The sequence below is a fragment of the Pantherophis guttatus genome, chromosome 6, assembly GCF_059756535.1.
Source record: "Pantherophis guttatus breed Tessera chromosome 6, ASM5975653v1, whole genome shotgun sequence".
Taxonomy (NCBI): Eukaryota; Metazoa; Chordata; class Lepidosauria; order Squamata; family Colubridae; genus Pantherophis; species Pantherophis guttatus.
Genome location: NC_142068.1, coordinates 70,694,811 through 70,707,246, shown reverse-complemented (window position 1 = coordinate 70,707,246; position 12,436 = coordinate 70,694,811). Strand labels below are relative to the sequence as shown.

The 12,436-nt window shown below is 38.9% G+C and overlaps 1 pseudogene; it reads left to right on the top strand.

The window, feature by feature from the left end:
* Positions 1-4,375: 4,375 nt before the first annotated feature.
* Positions 4,376-7,965, top strand: LOC148113147 (interferon-induced protein with tetratricopeptide repeats 5 pseudogene; annotated as a pseudogene).
* The last annotated feature ends 4,471 nt before the right edge of the window (positions 7,966-12,436 follow it).

Genomic DNA, 12,436 nt, shown 5'->3' with positions numbered 1-12,436 from the left:
ATGATACCGATTTTGTCATTCTATAATTATCTTCCCATGCTCTTTCCCAATCTTCTAATTGTATATTATGCCCTATGTTCCTCGCCCAGGCTATCATCTGCCCTTTGACCAACTCTTCTGCCAAATCGAATTCGAGTAAATATTTGTAGATTTTTGAAATTAATTTCCCTTCTTTTGATTCTAATAGTTTGTCTAATCGATTTTGTTTTAAATCTATTCCTTCTTCCTCTTGGTCTTTTCTGTATCTTACTTTTATTTGCGAGTAGGGCCACCAGTCTATTCCTATTCCTTGTTCTTTGAGCTCTTCCCTAGTTTTCAATTTCCCCTGAACATCTACTATTTCCCTGTATCTTAGAATCTTTTGTTTTGATAATATGTTGGGGTGAGTTATTGCTTCTATAGTCGATAGCCAGCCGGGAATTTTCATGTAGTGTTTTTGTTTAATTTGTAGCCATGTGTTAATTAAAGATCTCCTAATTGTATGGTTATTAAAATGTTTATATATTTTATTTCCTGAACTCCATATAAAGGCGTGCCATCCCTTCATTAAATCATGCCCTTCTAAATTTAGCAATCTTTGATTATCTAAGGTTATCCAATCTTTAATCCATAATAAACTGGCAGCCTTGTAATATTTATCCCATGCTGGGAGTCCAAATCCACCTCTACTTTTATCATCTTGTAGTATATTCAATTTTATTCTTGATTTCTTCCCTTCCCACATGAATTTTTTAGTTATTTTATCCAAATTATCAAAGAATTTCTTATCTAATTTTATTGGAATTGTTTGGAATAAATAAAGGAGTCTTGGCAGTATGTTTGATTTTATTGCTGCTATTTTCCCCAATAAAGACAATTTTAGTTTCCCCCATTTTTCTAAATCTTCCTTTATTTTCTGGACTAAAGTATCATAATTGTCTTCTTTTATTGTTGTCGTTTTGGCCGTCAAATTTATCCCTAGGTATTTAACTTTTTTAACTGTCTGCAGACCGGATTCTTTTACTAATTTCTCTACTTGTTTTGTTATCATGTTTTTTGTTATCATTTTTGTCTTTTCTTTATTAATTTTTAAACCTGCTACCTTTCCAAATTTTTCAATCTCTTTTATTAATTTTGGGGTTGTTTCTAATGGGTTTTCTACGAAAAAGACAAGGTCGTCTGCAAATGCTTGGACCTTGTAATCCTCTCTCTTGATCTTTAATCCTTGAATTTCTTTATTTGCTCTAATTCTGATTAATAAATTTTCCAATGTTAAAATAAATAGTAAAGGGGAAAGTGGACATCCCTGCCTTACTCCTTTATTTATTCCAAAGAATTTTGTTGGGTCACCATTCACCAAGACACATGCTTTCTGATTCTGATATATCGATGTTATCATTTTAGTGAATCTTTCTCCAAAATTCATACTTTTGATTTGTTGCTTCATAAATTGCCAGTTAACTTGGTCAAACGCTTTTTGTGCATCCAGAAAGATCAGTGCTACCTGTCTCTCTGGATGCACCTCATAATATTCTAAAACATCCAATGCTATTCTTAAATTGTTTTTTATCTGCCTTGTAGGCAGAAAACCATTTTGATCCTGGTGTATTTTATTTTGTAATATTATTTTCATCCTATTGGCAATTATGCTCATGAAAACTTTATAATCAGTATTCAACAAAGAAATCAGCCTATAATTTTTTATTAGTGTGGTATCTGTCCCCTCTTTAGGTATTAAGGAAATATATGCTTCTTTCCATGTGTTGGGTAGTTTTGCCTCCATTAGGGCCTCATTATATATTTCTAACAGTATTCCATTTAATGGATCTCCAAATGTCTTATAGAATTCTATTGGTAAACCGTCTGTCCCCGGGGTTTTATTATTTTTTTGCCTCTTCAGTGCCTCTTTTAGCTCCCCCATCGTAATCTCCTTATCTAATAATTCTCTTTCTTCCTCTGTTAGTATTTGCAATCCCTCCCCTTTTAAATAATATTCAATTTCCTCCTCTGTTACTATATCCTTTTCATACAGTTTTTGATAATATTGGACTGTTATGTCCTTTTTTCCCTCTAGGGCCCATTGAATCCTTCCCTCATCATCTCGTAATTTCTGAATTGTTCTTTTTTCTCTTTCCTTCCTCAGCCTATACGCCATCCATCTCCCTGGTTTGTTTGCGTTTTCAAAGTAATTTTGTCTTATATATTTCAATGCTGTTGCATATTTCCCCTGCTCTAATATGTTTAGGTTATGTTTTGCTGTTAACCAATTTAACCTTATTTTTTCATCCCCTGGGTTTCTTTGCAATTTACATTCCCAATTTTGAATTTCTTCTAATAATTTATTATATTCTTTCTCTCTCTCTTTTCTCCGTTTTACATTATATGATATCGTGAGGCCTCTTACATATGCTTTGGTTGTATCCCATAGGTTTCGTAGGGAAGTGTGTTGCTTTGTGTTTTCCTTATAAAACCATTCTAGCTCCTTTTCTATATAATTCTTATGCTCTTTTTCTTGCAATATCTGTGTGTTCATAGTCCATCTATTCTTCTTTCTCTGCTGACCTCTCCACTTCATCATTATCGGGTTGTGGTCAGCCCAATTATTTGGTAAAACATCTACTTCTTCTATCTCCATTATTAACATCTTAGTTACCCAAATCATATCCAACCTTGACCATGATTTATGCGGATTCGAATAATATGTATAATTTCTTGCTTCGGGGTTAAGACATCTCCAGCTATCTACCATATCTAACTCTTCCACCATATCCATAAAGGTTTTAGGTAATACATTTTTTTTATTTTTGTTTTGCTGACCACATTCATAATCTTTTCTTACATCTAAGATAGCATTAAAATCCCCAATCAGACAGACATTCTCCATTTTTTGTTCTATAATTTTCTCATGCACTTTTTTGTAGAATTCTAATTGTTGACTATTTGGGGCGTATATTACTACCAATAATATCTTTTTGAGCTCAAGATTTAGCTCTACCATGACTATCCTACCTTCTGTATCCACATACCTCATATTACTGTCTAATCCTTCCTTGATATATACCACCACTCCTCTTTTTTTTTCCTCTGCCAATGAAGCGTATTCTTTACCTAATTTTTTATATTGTATATATTTGATATCCTGTTTTCTTATATGTACCTCCTGGAGGCACACAATGTCTGATTTTTGTTTCAATTTTTTTTTGTAAATTTGGTGTCGTTTGGATGGTGAGTTGAGTCCATTAACATTTACAGATAGTATTTTTAAAGTCCGTTCCATTTTTTTTTAATTGACTTTCCTGTTGTTTCTTCTTTATTTCTTCCTGTTCCTTTTTTTTTGCCTCTTGTCTGCACTCCTTCCTCTTCCTGAGTCTCTCCTTCATCTACTTTCCCTCCTTTTTGTGGTGTTCTTTCCTGATCTCTCTTCTGTTTTCCTTTGATATTCCGTCCTTCCTCTTCTTTATTACCATTTGTTGCTTCAGCACCCATCATTTGGTCATATAATTCTTTTGCTTTGCTGTGTGAATCCATCTTGATTTTCTTTCCCTGCCACATTACTAACATTCCTTCCGGGGTTATCCATTTGAATGGTATATATCTTCTGTTTAGTAACTGACAGAAAGAATCTATAGGCAATGTATTTTCCAAAGCACCACAAGGCAAAACAAGAAACAATGGATGAAAACTGAACAAAGAGAGAAGTTAATTTTTCTCCTAAAACTAAGGAGAAACTTCCTGACAGTGAGAACCAATATAGGTGCAGAAATATTTCAGTCATAATTTCACATATAAAATAGCCATTCGTGCATATTGTTCAAAACAGTAATTAGTATTATGGCTGATGTTTGAAAGCAAGCATAAAAGTCAAAGATCACAAATGTATACAAAACATCATATACCAGGAATAGCATATTAAGATGGACTTATGCAACCTGATGTACAAAATAAACAACATATTTATGCTCTAGACTGTAGACATTGAATGCATGTAAATCCCTGAAAAATATGTGGTAGCCCTGGGCAAAAGAAAGGCAGTAAAATCACTCTAGGTGTAGGGACAGTGTAAAATATTAACACATGATAAATAATGGAACAATTAAAAATAATAGCACAGAGTTTCTCTCCCTCCCTCCCTTCCTCTTTCTTTCTCTCTGTCTCTTTCTCTGTCTTTTTAGGGGGAGGGTGTTTGTGGCTATGACAACTACTTTCAAAATTGTTACTGGATATTTCTTGTTACATGAAACCGCTAAAAGGCTTTTGCAGTCATAAAATGCAACAAAACATTTTTTAAATGGTAAAAGTAAACTGACATATGAAGCTACTTCTATATAACTATGTAAGAGAGGAATAAATATTTTTCTGAAAATTACTGGCGTAAATACACAAAATTAGAGCCATAATGTGTGGTAATATTATTTATAATAGAATTTTGGTGGAGGAAATAGAGTAGCAAGGAGATTGACACATTGAGAACATGAAAGGAACACGAATGTGATAAAGTCACTGTATATGAGTTGGGTAGCTATGCCGATCTCAATTGGCTCCTTGGTTCTCTGAGGAGCTGAGGGGAGCTGAGAGAGATTAAGAAAAAGACGCCTAGAGACCGTCTGGGTGACTAGTCAATCTGAATCTGACAAACACTGGTGAGGTCTTATATGAAGACCTACCTAGTGGCGATAAAAACAGCAAAATCTAATTATTTTTCCGCTCTTATGGCATCTGCAGAGAACCTCCCAGCTGCTCTGTTTAGGGTGACCCACTCCCTTCTTCGGGGGGGAGCGTGGAAGATCCCTTGCAGGGTTGAGCTGAGGATTTTGTGCAATTCCTGCATGATAAAGTCGCTCAGATTCGGGAAGGCATGGACTCCGACTGGGTGAGTCCAGGGGGGGAGATGGGGGTAGGTCTTGAGAACATTATCTGGGAAGAGTTTGACCCTGTGACTCCTGAGGACGTGGACAGGATTCTAGGTAGGCTTAGTGCTGCCACATGTTTATTGGACCCGTGTCCCTTCTGGTTGGTACTGGCCTCCCGGGAGTTTACACGAGGCTGGCTCCAGGGGATTATAAATGCTTCTTTGAGTGAGGGTGTCTTTCCCGCCGCCTTAAAAGAGGTGGTGGTGAGACCCCTCCTCAAGAAGCCTTCCATGGACCCTGCTGTATTAGCAAATTATTGTCCAGTCTCCAACCTTCGCTTTGTGGCCGTTTCCACAATGCCGCTTTGTGGCATTGGTCGCATTGGTTGATGATCTCTGGAGAGCTTGGGACAGGGGCTGCTCCTCTGTCCTGGTCCTATTAGATCTCTCAGCAGCTTTTGATACCATTGACCATGGTATCATGCTGCAGCGGTTGGAGGGGTTAGGAATAGGAGGCACCGTGCTACGGTGGTTCTCCTCCTTCCTCTTCGACCGTTCGCAGTTTGTGTTGGCAGGGGGGCAGAGGTCGACCTCGAGGTGCCTCATTTGGGTGCCGCAAGGGTCAGTCCTCTCGCCCCTTCTGTTCAACATTTATGTGAAGCTGCTGGGTGAGATCATCCATGGTTTTGGGGTGAGGGTCCACCAGTACGCTGATGACACCCAGCTGTACATCTCCAACCCAAACCACCCCAATGATGCCCTTGACGTGATGTCCCACTGCCTGGAGGCCGTACGGGTCTGGATGGGTAGAAATAGGCTCAAGCTCAACTCTTCCAAGACTGAGTGGCTGTGGCTTCCGGCGTCCCAGTATAGTCAGCTGGTGCCATCGCTGTCTATTGGGCATGAATCCTTGGCCCCCACAGAGAGGGTTCGCAATCTGGGTGTCCTCCTGGATGCACGGCTGTCTTTGGAAGAGCATATGATGGCCGTGGCCAGGGGGGCTTTTTATCAGGTTTGCCTGATCCACCATTGCGTCCCTTTCTGGACTGGGACGCCTTACGCACGGTCACTCAGGCCCTCGTCACCTCCCGGCTGGACTACTGCAATGCTCTCTACATGGGGCTCCCCTTGAAGAGCACTCAGAGGCTCCAACTGGTCCAGAATGCAGCCGCGCGGGTGAACACCTCTCCTGCGCAAGCTGCACTGGCTCCCAGTGGTCTTCCGGGCACGATTCAAAGTGCTGGTTACCACCTTTAAAGCACTCCATGGCTTAGGACCTGGGTACCTACAAGACCGTCTTCTGCCACCGATAGCCTCCCACAGTTCACTCACACAGAGAGGGACTCCTCAGGGTGCCATCGGCAAAATTATGTCAGCTGGCAACACCCGGGGGGAGAGGCTTATCTGTGGGAGCTCCTGCCCTTTGGAACGAACTGCCCCCGGAAATACGCAAGATCTCCGACCTCCGTGTTTTTTGCTGTGCCCTCAAGACCCTGTTCTTCCGACAGGCAGGGCTGTCTATGTAATGAATTTTAATTGGGATTTTAATTTGGATTTTTAATTAATTTGGCCGAAATTGTAATAGTTTTAGTTTTAATAATTTTAAATTTAAATTATTATATCTGTATATTCTGTGTTTTTACGTTGCTGTGCACCACCCTGAGTCCTTCGGGAGAAGGGCGGTATAGAAATAAAATTATATTTATACTCATACTTATATAAATTTGTTTAATAAATACTATGGGAAAGGTCTTTGGGGATTCCAGAATTTACATGGCACTAATTGGATTTTTGATCTCCCTTTTATCTTGAGACATAATGGACTAGTTTTACACTGTAACTAAATTAAACAAGAGAATGTAGTATGTATATCAAAAATAGTTCAATAACAAATTAATCTGATACATTAGGTTAAGTGATGTAAGGCTTGATCTAATTTCAGACAAGTTCAAGCCTCTGTTAAGAGATCCCTGCATTCTCTCTCTCCCTTCCTTTTTCTTTTTCTTTCCCTTTCTCTCTCTCTTTCTTTCTCTCTTTCTTTCTTTCTTCTCTCTCTCTCTCTCTTTCTTTTTTTTCTCCCTCCCTTTCTCCTTTCTCCCTTCCTGTGAAGAACCCCAGAAAGACTTTGGTAGGAGGAAAAAAAGCCAAACGTTTAAATTGGGCTATGCAATCACGGTATGCCACTTGGAAGATCATTTTGCCAAAAACCCTTCAGGGAAAGCGTCATCCCTGGAACTTTTGAAGCGTGCATTAAAACTGAATCCTGATGATGTTTTTGTTCTTCCTCTACTTGCAGTAAAGCTTCAAGAATCAGAAAAAAAAGAAGAAGGAGAAAAGTGGATTAAAGAAGCCCTTCGAAAGCATCCAGGCGTTCCTTACGTATTAAGGTACGCTGCCAAATTTTACAGGAAGAAAGGAGACGTCGAGACATCATTGCAACATTTGGCGAAAGCATTGAGCTTGACCCCAAACTCTGCATTCTTGCACCATCAGATTGGCCTTTGCTATAGGGCACAGTATTTAGTGATGAAAAATGAAAGCCAATATGATAAGTGCCAAGTCAATGATAAAATGGACGAATTGATGAGATTATGCCTTTTTCATTTTGAAAAAGCAGTGGAGAATAAACCCGAGTTTTTCTATGCTAATATTGACCTTGCAAAGAGGTATGCAGAACAAGGAGAGCTACAGAAAGCGGATGAAATATACCAGAAGCTCTTTACCATGAGCAACCTAACTCCCTTAGAGAAGCAACAGGCCCATTTTAATTATGGGCGTTTTCAAGAATCTGACAGAAGGTTGCTATCAGAAGCCATCAAACACTACTTTGCAGCGCTGAAGATTGAAAATGACTCTATAGAGAGAGACAAATGCAAGTGTATATTGAAGAAATTGATGGACAAGAAAATCAGGAATGGTAGAGCCGATGCTGAGAATTTCGCCGTCCTTGGATTTATTCATCAGCTCAATGGGGACAAGGAACAAGCATGGAAAGCCTATGAAAAAGCCTTTGACCTTGATCCTGTGAATAAGGAATATTTCAATACATTTCGGAAGTTGAGGTTTTCTTCGTAAAACAATACATGCCAAAGTGGGAATTTTTCTATGAATACTGGTATTAAAAATGCATGAACATATGCTGCCAGTCTGCTTTCTCCATTGGTAGAATATAGAAATAGGATAGAGTAGGATAGGATAGGATAGGATAAGGTTAGAGTAGAGTAGAGTAGAGTAGAGTAGAGTAGAGTAGAGTAGAGTAGAGTAGAGTAGAGTAGAGTAGAGTAGAGTAGAGTAGAGTAGAGTAGAATAGAATACAGGAAATTAATATCTGATTAATGTATGAACAAAGATAGAATAATCAAATGCCCCCGCCCTCTGTAGAAAGTTGGATTATAAAATTGAGAGAACCTGCAGAAATGGCAAAGCTGACCAAAATGCAGAAATGATCTTCTTGAAAGACGAAAGAAAGAAAGAAAGAAAGAAAGAAAGAAAGAAAGAAAGAAAGAAAGAAAGAGGGAGGGAGGAAGGAACAAGAAAGAAAGAAAGAAAGAAAGAAAGAAAGAAAGAAAGAAAGAAAGAAAGAAAGAAAGAAAGAAAGAAAGAAAGATTTATAGTTCCATATTCTTCTTTATATTTTGGTTCCTTATACTTTATTCTTATTCTTTTACTGTATACAATCTAATAAATAACTAGTGTGTGTTATAAGGGCAAACCCTGAGTTTGTATTGATTGTTTGCCCGTGTATTATTGAGGTTGAAGCTGAAGAAGTCATTGACCAGTAAGGCATTGTAGCAGACAATTTTGTGTACTATACTTATCAGATCGCAGGTGGCGCAGTTCTAGATTGTCCAAGTCCAAAATTTCAAGCCTGGTGGCATAAGGGATTCTATTGTGAGTAGAGGAGTGGAGTACTCTTCTGGACCTGCTCAATCGTATTAATGTCCAATATACAGTGTGGATTCCAGGCAGACAAGCTGTATTCGAGAATTGGTCTGGCAAAGGTTTTGGAATGCCCTAGTTAGCCATACAATGTTACTGGAGAAGAAGCTTCTCAAAATTAGGTTAAGAATTCTTAATGCCTTTTTGGCAATGCTGTTACAGTGAGTTCTGGGGTTTAGATAGTCTGAGATGAGTACTCCTAGGCCCTTGACAGAGTGAGGATCATCTACGAGGTTGTTTCCACCCAATTTATATTTGATGTTCTGATTTTTATTGCCAATGTGTAGGACAGAGCATTTATTAGTTGAGATTTGGAGTTGCCAAATGCGCGACCATTCTGACACATGATCAAGGTCGTTTTGTAGGGCAGCAGCATTATGAGCGATGTTAAATAATTTTACATCATCAGCAAAGAGGACGCAGCTGCTTTTAATATGATCGCATAGGTTGTTGATGTAAAGCAGAAAGAGTGCAGGTCCTAGAACGCTGCCTTTGGGGACACCGCTGTTAACTGGTGCCGGATTTGATAGGGTCCTCCGTATTTTGACTACTTATTGCCTGTTTGACAGGAATGCGGCTTTCCATTTGTGCAGGGATCCGGAATTGCTGTAATAACTAAGGTTTAGTACCACTGAATCAAAGGCTTTGTAGAAGTCTATGTAAATTAGGTCTATTGCTTTACCCTGGTCAAGCTGTGTGATCCAAAGGTTTTTGCAGTGTAGGAGTTGCAGATTACAGGGCAAATATATAATAAATTCTATTATGTATCCATATGTGTGCTATTTTCCCAATTTATACTTTCTACTGTTTTCTATTAGTTTTTAATACAATCACCATATTACCAAATATTTTATCTCTATCCATCATCTCTTACTCTTTTTAGAATTTCAACATTTATTGTCTTTTTGGTGACTTTTTTATATTTCTTTCTTGGTATCCTGTATTTCTTTCTAACATTTTTGCACCAACTAAATGTTACTATATCACATCTTTCAAGAACAAGAAAACTCCACTCATCATACCTTTAGCATTGCTGTTTAACAACAAATCAAATACAGAATTTCTTTACAGAAAAGAATCTTCTAGAATGCTGAATCTTCTATCGTTACTGTACCGGAACAACACAAGCAAGAACAGAAGAAATAGAAACTCATCTTACATCTGGGTGGACTAATACAGCAACTTGCAATTTCCTTTTCTAGGAACAGGAAACGAAACTCTATTCTTTTCCTTTTAAAAGCGAGTAGCAACAAACCAATGCAATATTTCAGATCTGATCATCGGAAAGAGAAACCCATTATTTTCAGAGAAGCAAAAAAATACACAGTCTGTTTTATAAATGTATAATACCATAAAAGAACTTAAAGCAGAGTATAAATCAACTGCAATGAATCCAATTTAATCTGTATCATTAGGTCTCAGAGCCAATTACTAGATAGTTTTCATGCACAATTTATCATTTCTAATATAAATAATAGCTTCTGTGAGCACAGGGAGGGAGATTTGAACAGTTGTTAGGAAAATGTTTTTTTTTTTTATACTAGACCTCTAAATAGATTAAATGATAATACTTTTCAGGTGGGCCTGAACTTATAATTCATTTAACAATGGCTCAAAGCTATAAGCCTTGGAAAAAGTAATGCCCTTTAGTCCCACTTACGACTGTCAGAAATATCACACACATACACAAACATTTGATCACAATTTGGGAGTTTGGGAACTAGCTGACATTTACTACTAGTTCCAATATTTTACAATCAGGTGATCACGATCAGGGTGGATAAAAATCGATGGTTTTTTTTTTAAATAAAAAAACCCCCCAGATTTAAAAAAGAAATTAAATTGGATTTTTTTCATTTTTATCAAATTTATTTTAATAAAATGCTTTTGGAGTAAAAATCTATCTAAAGATAGTTTTCTATTTAAAATACATTAATCATTTAGTTTATTCAGCATGAAATGGAGCTTAGTTATGTAGCATGAGGCTGTAAATTCTGCAATATTTACATCTTTGGTAAACTCATTCAAACTGTTGGAAGAAATGTCCATTCTGGGTTCAGTTCCAAGTGGGGGAGAAAGACACTGGAAATATGGAGGCTGCTTGGAAGGATGGTTTAATGGAGCAGAACCAAGAATGGAATGGAATGGAATGGAATGGAATGGAATGGAATGGAATAGAATAGAATAGAATAGAATAGAATAGAATAGAATAGAATAGAATAGAATAGAATAGAATAGAATAGAATAGAATAGAATTCTTTGTTGGCCTGCATGCCAGATCTAAGTACCCTGTGGGCCAGATTCAGCCCGCAGGCCTTGAGTTTGACACGGGTGAAATGCTCCTGGTTAGGACCAGATCGCCCGATCCGGTAGCGATAGCGGCGGGTGGTTCAGAGAACCGGTAGCAAAAATCCTTGCCCTTTCCGCACCCCCTCCCATGCCCAGCTGAGCCACACGATCATCAGAGGCTTTTTTTTTATTTTTAAAAGCATTTTTTCTTCGGCCCAAAAAATGCTTTTATTTAAAAAAAAAAGTTTTATTGTTTTATTACTACACATTACGACAAACACATAGCATACAACATATTAACATATCCTCTTTTTAACAAAAAAAGAGGACTGCTTTCCACTGTGATTTCCCCCACTCCCCCCACATGTCTCTCATGTTGTTTCATTTCCTTCGGTAGCAAAAATGCTTTTAAAAGCCTCTGACGATCAGGCAACAAAGCTGGGATCATCAGAGGCTTTTAAAAGCATTTTTTTAACATCCTCTGGTTGTAGAAAAAATGCTTTTAAAAGTTAAAAAAAAAAGTTAGCCACGCCCACCCAGTCACATTAACCCCTCCCATCAACCCACAGAACCAGTAGTAACAAATTTTACATTTCACCACTGGTTTGACACCCTTGACTTGGAGCCTTTCACACTGCTTGCTGCGTCTATAAGGTATGGTCAAAAATGTTGAAGTGCATTCGAAGTCCTACCTCTCTGTTTACGTGCAATAAAAAACAGGAGAAGCTTCAATCATACCATGGTGGCTACTATAGCATAGCAGCTTGACCCTACCTCCTGGCCACCCCTGCTCCCTGCCAAGTTGAAATGTCCCTCCCACACACATACACCTTGAGTTGGTGGGAAACTAAAGTAGTGTGAAAGTTGCTGCCACCTTGCCAATTCTTATTAGAATTAGAATAACAGAGTTGGAAGGGACCTTGGAGATCTTTTAGTTCAACCCCCTGCTTTTCAGGCAGGAAACCCTATACTTGTGATGGCGAACCTATGGCACGTGTGCCAGAGGTGGCACGCAGAGCCATATTAGTGGGCACGCCAGCTCAGCTCTGGGGCGCATGCGCGTGCCGGCCAGCTGATTTTCGGGCCTTCTGGGCCCACCAGAAGTAGGGAAACAGGCTGTTTCCTGCCTCTGGAGGGCCTGGGAGGGTGGGGAAGGCCCGTTTTTCTTTCTTACCTGGCTCCAGATCCTCTCTGTGTATCTGGGAACGGCGAAAACAGCCTTTCCCACTCCCTTGGAGGCCCTACGGAGGTGAAAGGGCCCATTTCCCCACTCCCGGTGGGACAGGAAGTGACGTTTTTTCCTGTTCCCAGCCTCCAGAGACTCCTCGAGAGGCTCCTACAGACTCCTAGAGAGGCTCCTACAGACTCCTAGAGAGGTTC